The sequence below is a fragment of the Pelophylax lessonae genome (genome assembly GCF_965119305.1).
Source record: "Pelophylax lessonae genome assembly, chromosome: 8".
In the NCBI taxonomy this organism is placed as follows: Eukaryota; Metazoa; Chordata; class Amphibia; order Anura; family Ranidae; genus Pelophylax; species Pelophylax lessonae.
In genome coordinates this window covers 211,306,682-211,314,384 of record NC_138775.1, presented here as the reverse complement: position 1 = coordinate 211,314,384, position 7,703 = coordinate 211,306,682, and the positions used below count along the sequence as shown (strand labels likewise).

Sequence of the window (7,703 nt, the reverse complement as noted above, 5' to 3'; positions counted from 1 at the left end):
CAGAAAAACATTTTTACTAAAAATCACGTTCAGTAACAGCCAACTAGAAGACCATAATACAGGCAATGCTTGCTTTCAGCTAAATTTTCCAATTAGGTGTCTATTTCACGTGTTAAACGAGGGTCTCCACAGGCCAGACTAACCTGTCTACCATTGGATTGCTCACACTTGGGGATGCCCTTTCGTTGAGGATCACTAGTGGGGATATTTTTTTTTCACAGTATTCATAGTGTTACGTGGTCTCTGGTGACATCACAATAGTTGTCATGGACAAATTTTATTCTATGTAAATTTATTGAGATATTACATCAACATCTGTGTATGTAATCAGATTGGATATGTGCTGAACTTTACTGTTCCTGTATATATTATTCGATCTAATGTCGTATTGATAGAGCATAGGATTGTGGACTTGAGGAAAATTGTTGAATGTTCTGGTCCGAAGAAGTGAAAACGCGTTGAACGTGTATGAGTATAGTCCACAACGTTCAGTGCATACATTTTGCTTTTTAATAGTTTTTATTGAAATTTGCAAAAAGATAACAAAAGAGCAGTAGAAATCAAGGCAGTCGAGCAACAAGGATATACATGAATCATTACTCAACACAAAAAGTACAGTCTTGGAAATTTGATGATCAAAAAGGTTGTAAGATTTTGATAAGACACAATAGATGGTTGAAATACTCGCAGAAAAATGTAATGAACTGATTAGGGCTGAGATCAAAGTAAGGGCGGGAGCTAATTTCTCTGGGGCACCCCAAAAGGGATCATGCTGTACCCCAGAGAAAAGCGGCTGAAAGAGATTCAATAGTAACAGGAAGGAAACCAGCCTCGGAAGACCCGGGAAAGGCAAAGGCATAAGCAACCCCCGTCAAACATGGGGAGGTAGTTTGGAGAAGAAAGAACTACCAGATAAATGGAGGTGAGTAAACAATATACATGCCTTGCATACAGGATTAATAGGGAAAAAGGATAGAGAAAGTAGAAAGAAAGAGAATTAAAGTAGGAGAAGTTACGAGGGGAGAAAGGGGGAAGGGAAGGCAAGTGGAAGAAGGAGAGGAAGAAACAAGAGGATCCCATGGTCCGGGCCCACCCTGCTAAGTAGTAGCCAATAAAGGAGAGTCCGCCAGTTAGATCCTGTTTTAAAGTGTTACGTTTGTAAAGGTCGCACAGGGTTCCCAAATAGACTCGAACATTTCCCTAGAATCATCCAAAATTCTATACATCTTTTCTTGGGTCATGATCCAGGAGATTTTACATTTCGCAGAAATGAATGAGACTGTGGGTTGTTTCGATTGCTTAGCTATTGTAATTTTAGCTCCTAGGAAAATAAAATAAATTAGAGTCTGGGTGCGCTTAGGGACTTGGAGGAGGCGCTGGCCTTGGAGGGCATATATAGGAGAATGTGTAATTGTGACGCTTGTGACGCATCGCACGGTTCGGAAAATTCTTTACCAAAAATTGCGCATTTTGGAGCATTCCCAAAAAATGTGTAAGTGGGTGCCCAGAAGCTCAAAGCCCCTGAAGCAGACTGGGGGGAATTGGGAAAAATCGCTGCCAAATGAGAGGGTACCATGCACCATCTCATTAATACTTTGACATTGGCCTCCATAAGACCCACATTGTGGACCCCACGGAAGGATCTTGCAACACAATTGTGCCATACAGCGAGGTCCCAGTCTACATTCAGGTTCTGCTCCCATTTCAGCATGTAGGGAGTTTTATCCTTGGAGTCTATCAGGGATGCATAGATGAGGGAGATCCCCCCTTTAACATCATGTATTCTTGAGCACCGTTGTTCGTATGGAGTGACCGAGAGGGGTCCGGGGACTCTGACAGTGCATACTTTTTATGTATACACAATTTATTTGTTTTTGGGCCTGTTTCAGACTCGTTTTTAGCTCTATGTATATAATAAAAATAATACTTTTATTGTATTAAATTTGTTATATTTTCCTGGTGGCACATTTAAATTCCTTTAATTTCCTTTCTTTTTTTTACTCATTAGTATTGGCTAAATAAGCAGGGCAGGACTGGGCCAGGGGCAGGGGGGAAATTGACCCCTGGGCCGTTCTGATGCCCAATAAAAAGGCTGGACTGCTTCTGCTACAGACATGCCCAACGGATTCCTGGTGAGGAGAAGTAAAAAGCCCCTGACCTATCGAGTGCAGTTTAAAGATACGAACAGAACGCAGGCCTCCCCCCCTCCAGCATGGATGGTGTAAATTGTGTAGAAGCCGGTTTAACGCCCTACTGGAGATTCTCACCCCCTGGCCAGCTCAAACCAAGCTGTCCCAGATACCCTCAACTGCACCCTGCTGGCCAGGTTGGGAACCAGGATTCAGCCGGTGAGTAGAGAGTATTAGGAGCGGAGCTTCAGCCTGGAATAAAGGTCAGGAGGAGGATGGGAGGAGGGAGAGTGGGAGCGGGAGCAGGGCTGATTCGTTGCACCATGGGCCTCTGGTTTGTACTTGTCCCCTGGGCTTAAAGTTGCCAGTCTGCCCCTGCTAAATAGTACCCTCAGGAGACTGTTATGAACTTTTTAGGATGGTTTGAGGACTCCACTGACCACATTTAGGTTTTAGATCTCATTCCTTTTAAGGGCTATTATTTTTTATAAGAAATAACAAAATGTTGAACTGGGAAGTATCCGGTTTCTTTTGGGGTTCAGGAAGAATATTCTTGTTTGTTGGAGCAAATTGCCTTTTCTGGCCTTCATCTTTATCAACTGTATGGATGTTTTTTTATTTTATTTATGCATTTATTTATTTATTTATGGGTGAGCCTGATGGACAGGTGCCTTTTTAAACCTAATTATGTAACATTAGGCTTCATATTTATTTTCTTTCTGTACCCTATTTGTAGCTGGTTCTCTATACGTACAACTATGAGCTCTTAACATTTTACACTTAAATAAGAAGTTACTGAAAACCCAGGTCAACTCAACATTGAACAAAAATACAAAAATTACACATTTCCCAAAATGACTTTGAACTTTACCCCTTTTTTAACTTTATGTAATATATAGGCCTCCATAAGATCTTTATTTCTCAGGCTGTAGATCAGAGGATTAAGCAATGGGCTAATGAGGGCAGACATGTCTGTAGACAGTTTGTTTGAACTGTACATATCGCTGGAAGTGGGAACCAAGTAAATAAAAATTAAGGAGCCATAATAGATGAAGACCACGGTGAGGTGTGATGTGCAGGTGGAGAACGCTTTCATCTTTCCATTCTTGCTACGGATTCTGAGAATGGTACTGAAAATGCGGACATAGGGAAGAAAGGTCAAAAGAAAGGCTCCTAACCCAAGACTAGCACCCGCTATGAATATGACCATTAAGTTTATGAAGGGGTCAGTACATGTAATTTGAAACAAATGTGGGAGGTCACAAAAAAAGTTGTGGATGGAAGTTGGGCCACAGAAGGACAACCTGAGCAAAAAAAGAGTATGAATCAAAGAGACAGAAGACGCTGCAAACCAGACCAGAGAGGCCATACCAGCACAGACTCTCCAAGACATAATTTGTGTGTAATGTAGAGGGTAGCAGATGGCAATGTATTGGTCATAGGACATCGATGAGAGTAAGAAGAGTTCTGAGCTAGTAAAGTAGAGAAAGAAGAAGACTTGGGCTATACAGGCAAGAATGGAAATTGAACGGCTTTTGGTGACCAAGTCAAAGAGCATCCTTGGGGCAGTCACCGTCGAATAAGACATGTCCAGAAAAGCCAAGTTGGCAAGAAAAAAATACATTGGGTTGTGCAGATGGTAGTCAGTGAGGACCAAGAAAAAAATAAGGAGGTTTATGACAAGAGTCAGTAGGTAGATGAGAATGAAGAGGCCAAAAGTCCATTCATGGTTGGTGGATGGTCTGATAGACCCACAAGAGTAAGAACAGTAACCTTTGTAAGATTACTCATAATATTTATTCCTTTTTTTAGTGTAATGTTATCAATCTGAGGAACTGTTAAAAGAAAAACATGTCCACGTATCATGCTCAGATCTCCATATAGACATGTTATCCAGATAATGACTTATCTAGATATAAAAAGATGGCACTCCCACAGGACGGTCTGCTGTGTTCTAACAATATAAAGTTCTAAGGCTTGTTAAATGTCTCCTAAGATTTAATTTAAAACACCTTTGTCACTTGAGATTCTCTTTATATCAATAAGCTCATAGATAATAAAATATCTTCTGAATAAATATGTACTGAAATTCTGCACACAAAAATTTTTTAAGCAATAAGGGTAAAATGCCTTCAGCCCTTTGAACCACTTTAAGTGTCTTCTGTCCATTGGACCACCTTGGTTTCTTTTTTTTTTTTTTTTTTTTTTTTTACTTTCTGTGTTTACTGTACTAGATTTTTCAGTTTTATAACCCATTAGTCTCAAAGAATAACTCTGCTCTAGATCCTTTTACCTACTACAGATAAGCCAGGGACCTCCTCCACTGGGTCAGAAAACTCCCCTTGGCATACAATGCATGTGTGGTAGTTTCTCCATATGATCTAAGCGAGAAGACTTCTCTCTACATGCCCAGTATATGTAGCATAACCTCATCTCAAACAGATTTGAAACATGCCTCAAATTCATCTCAAATAGTTTTCCCCATAAAAGCATTACGGGACCTGCTCTACAATGGGGAGATTGTTGAGCTTCCCATAGGAATGTATTGGAAGTCTACTGCACAAGTGTGGCCAAGCTGAGAAATTTTCTGTGAGGATGCTGTGTGCCACAAAGTGGCCCAAGAGCAAGTATCTACATGGACCTTGGTCAGGTATGTGGACAACTTACTGATGAAGGGCCTCTGCATGTAATTAGCTAGCGGTACATCATCCTTTAACCACTTAAAGTGGAGTTTTTATAAAAATACCCTCCGGGACAGTCAGGGCTAGTGCATTTGAGGAGGACTTAGATTTTGTGGGGATAACAGAGACTTGGTTTGACAGCTACCATGATTGGATGGCGACCATTCAGGGGTATTCCCTTTATCGCAGAGATAGAGGGGAGGGGTATGTCTGTATATTAAGAACAGTATACAGGTAAATATGAGGGATGATATTAATAATGGAGCTATGGATGAGGCAGAATCCCTATGGGTAGAGCTTCAAAGGGAAGGCACGGTGGGGAAGGTAATATTGGGCGTATGCTATAGGCCCCCCAACCAGAGGGAGGAGGGTGAGGCGGACCTCATGTTACAGATAGGATTGGCAGCAAGGATGGGAAATGTCATTATAATGGGGGACTTTAATTATCCGGATATAGACTGGGCAGAAGGAAACGCGCACTCAGCCAAGGCTCGGCAGTTCCTAAATGTTTTGCAGGACAATTTCATGGGTCAGATGGTGAATGCACCGACAAGAAACAATGCAGTACTTGACTTACTGATTACCAACAATACAGACCTGCTCACGGATATAGAAATACGGGACAACTTAGGGAACAGTGACCATAGGTCAATTGGTTTCAGTATTAATTACAGCAGTAGGAAACACAAGGGTAATATAAGGACACTGAATTTCAAAAGAGCCAATTTCCCTAAACTGCGCACTCTGCTAGAAAATATCAAATGGGATAGAACCCTGGGAACAAAGAACACGGAGGAAAAATGGGAGTGCTTCAAGAGCATACTTAACAAGGGGGTGGGCCAGTGCATTCCACAGGGAAATAAATTTAAAAGAGCAAAACTAAACCCTGGGTGGCTAAACTCCAACATAAAAATGTATATTAGAGCTAAGGAAAAGGCCTTCAAAAAATACAAGACTGAGGGGTCATTGGCAGCATTTAAGCACTACAAAGAGTGTAATAAGAAATGTAAAGACGAAATCAGGGCGGCTAAAATAGAACACGAGAGACATATAGCGGAGGAGAGTAAAAAGAACCGCAAGAAGTTCTTTAAGTATATAAACAGTAGGAAAGCGAGGCCAGAGCACATTGGCCCCATAAAAGATGATAAAGGAAAAATGGCCACTGAGGACAGAGAAAAGGCGGAAGTGTTAAATAATTTCTTTTCTTCAGTCTTCACAAAGGAATCGGGGGGCTACACGAACCTTGCTTGTAAGGCCGAACTAAATAATACACCTCAGGAAGTGCCGCCATGGCTAACAGAGGATAGACTTAGAGCTAAACTAGAGAAACTTAACATAAATAAATCCCCGGGACCGGATGGCTTGCACCCGAGGGTTCTTAATGAGCTCAGCCAGGTGATTGCCAGACCATTATTCTTGATCTTTAAGGATAGTTTACAGACGGGTATGGTGCCAGCTGATTGGAAAAAAGCCAACGTGGTACCAATATTTAAAAAGGGGCCGAGATATATCCCGGTTAACTATAGGCCGGTCAGCCTAACATCAGTAGTCTGCAAAATTTTGGAGGGGATGTTAAGGGACCACATACAAGACTTTAGTAATGAAAACGGTATTATAAGTAGTAATCAGCATGGATTCATGAAAAATAGTTTGTGCCAAACCAATCTATTAACCTTCTACGATGAAGTGAGCTGCCACCTAGATAAAGGAAAGCCTGTGGATGTGGTGTATCTGGACTTTGCAAAGGCCTTTGACACCGTTCCCCACAAACGCTTACTGTACAAACTAAGGAAGGTAGGTATGGACTTATAATACCGTTTTCATTACTAAAGTCTTGTATGTACCTGGATGGAGAACTGGCTCCAGGGGAGAGTACAGAGGGTGGTGATTAATGGGGAGTACTCGGATTGGGCGGGTGTGGAAAGTGGGGTCCCCCAGCGTTCTGTCCTGGGACCAATCCTGTTTAATTTATTCATAAATGATCTGGAGGAGGGGATATCGAGTACAATCTCAGTATTTGCAGATGATACTAAATTAGGCATGCCAATATCTTCTATGCAGGATGTGGAAACCTTGCAAGCGGACCTGAACAAAATAACGGGGTGGGCAACTACATGGCAGATGAGATTTAATGTTGAAAAATGTAAAGTAATGCACTTGGGGGCCAGAAACCAGAAAGCAAGCTACTCACTGGGGGGGGGGACCTCTGGGTGAGTCTAGGATGGAAAAGGACTTGGGGGTACTGGTAGACAACAGGCTTGGCAGTGGCATGCAATGCCAAGCCACCGCAAGCAAAGCCAACAGAATACTGGGTTGTATAAAAAAGGGGATTCACTCCAGAAATAAATAGATTATTCTCCCGCTCTACAAGACTCTGGTCCGGCCACATCTGGAGTATGCTGTCCAGTTCTGGGCACCGGTCCTCAGGAAGGATGTGCTGGAACTGGAGAGAGTCCAGAGAAGGGCAACAAAAATATTTAGGGGAATGGAGGACATCAGCTACGAGGAAAGACTACAAGCACTGAACTTGATAAATAAAAGTGTGATGATTGGTGTTGGCGCTACCTTTACAAATGCCCCAAATAACGTGAGTGGGGATAAAAGGTTGTGATAACCCACAAATAGTGAAGTGTGCCAAAAAATATTGTAAGTGATAGTCAAAATGCATATACGAGTGTTTATTCACATAAGGATCAAAAATAAGTCACAAACAGTGCAATAAACAAATACCGTGAGTGTAATAAACCCACTACCACAAATTGTGTGAAATGAACTTAGTGGTAAATAAATAAACGTGCCACACAAAGTGTGATAATAAACTGAGAAAGACTTTTTGTGTGTAAAGTCCGTAGTAGCCACTGGGTGGCGTTTTGTAAATACAACCTGTATGATG

The 7,703-nt window shown here is 41.7% G+C and overlaps 1 pseudogene across 1 annotated transcript; it reads right to left on the bottom strand.

Annotated features, from left to right (window-relative positions):
- Positions 1–2,967: 2,967 nt before the first annotated feature.
- LOC309562227 (olfactory receptor 1G1-like) lies at positions 2,968–3,920 on the bottom strand (annotated as a pseudogene). The gene has a single exon. The product of its transcript is annotated as an olfactory receptor 1G1-like (transcript).
- Between the last annotated feature and the right edge of the window lie 3,783 nt (positions 3,921–7,703).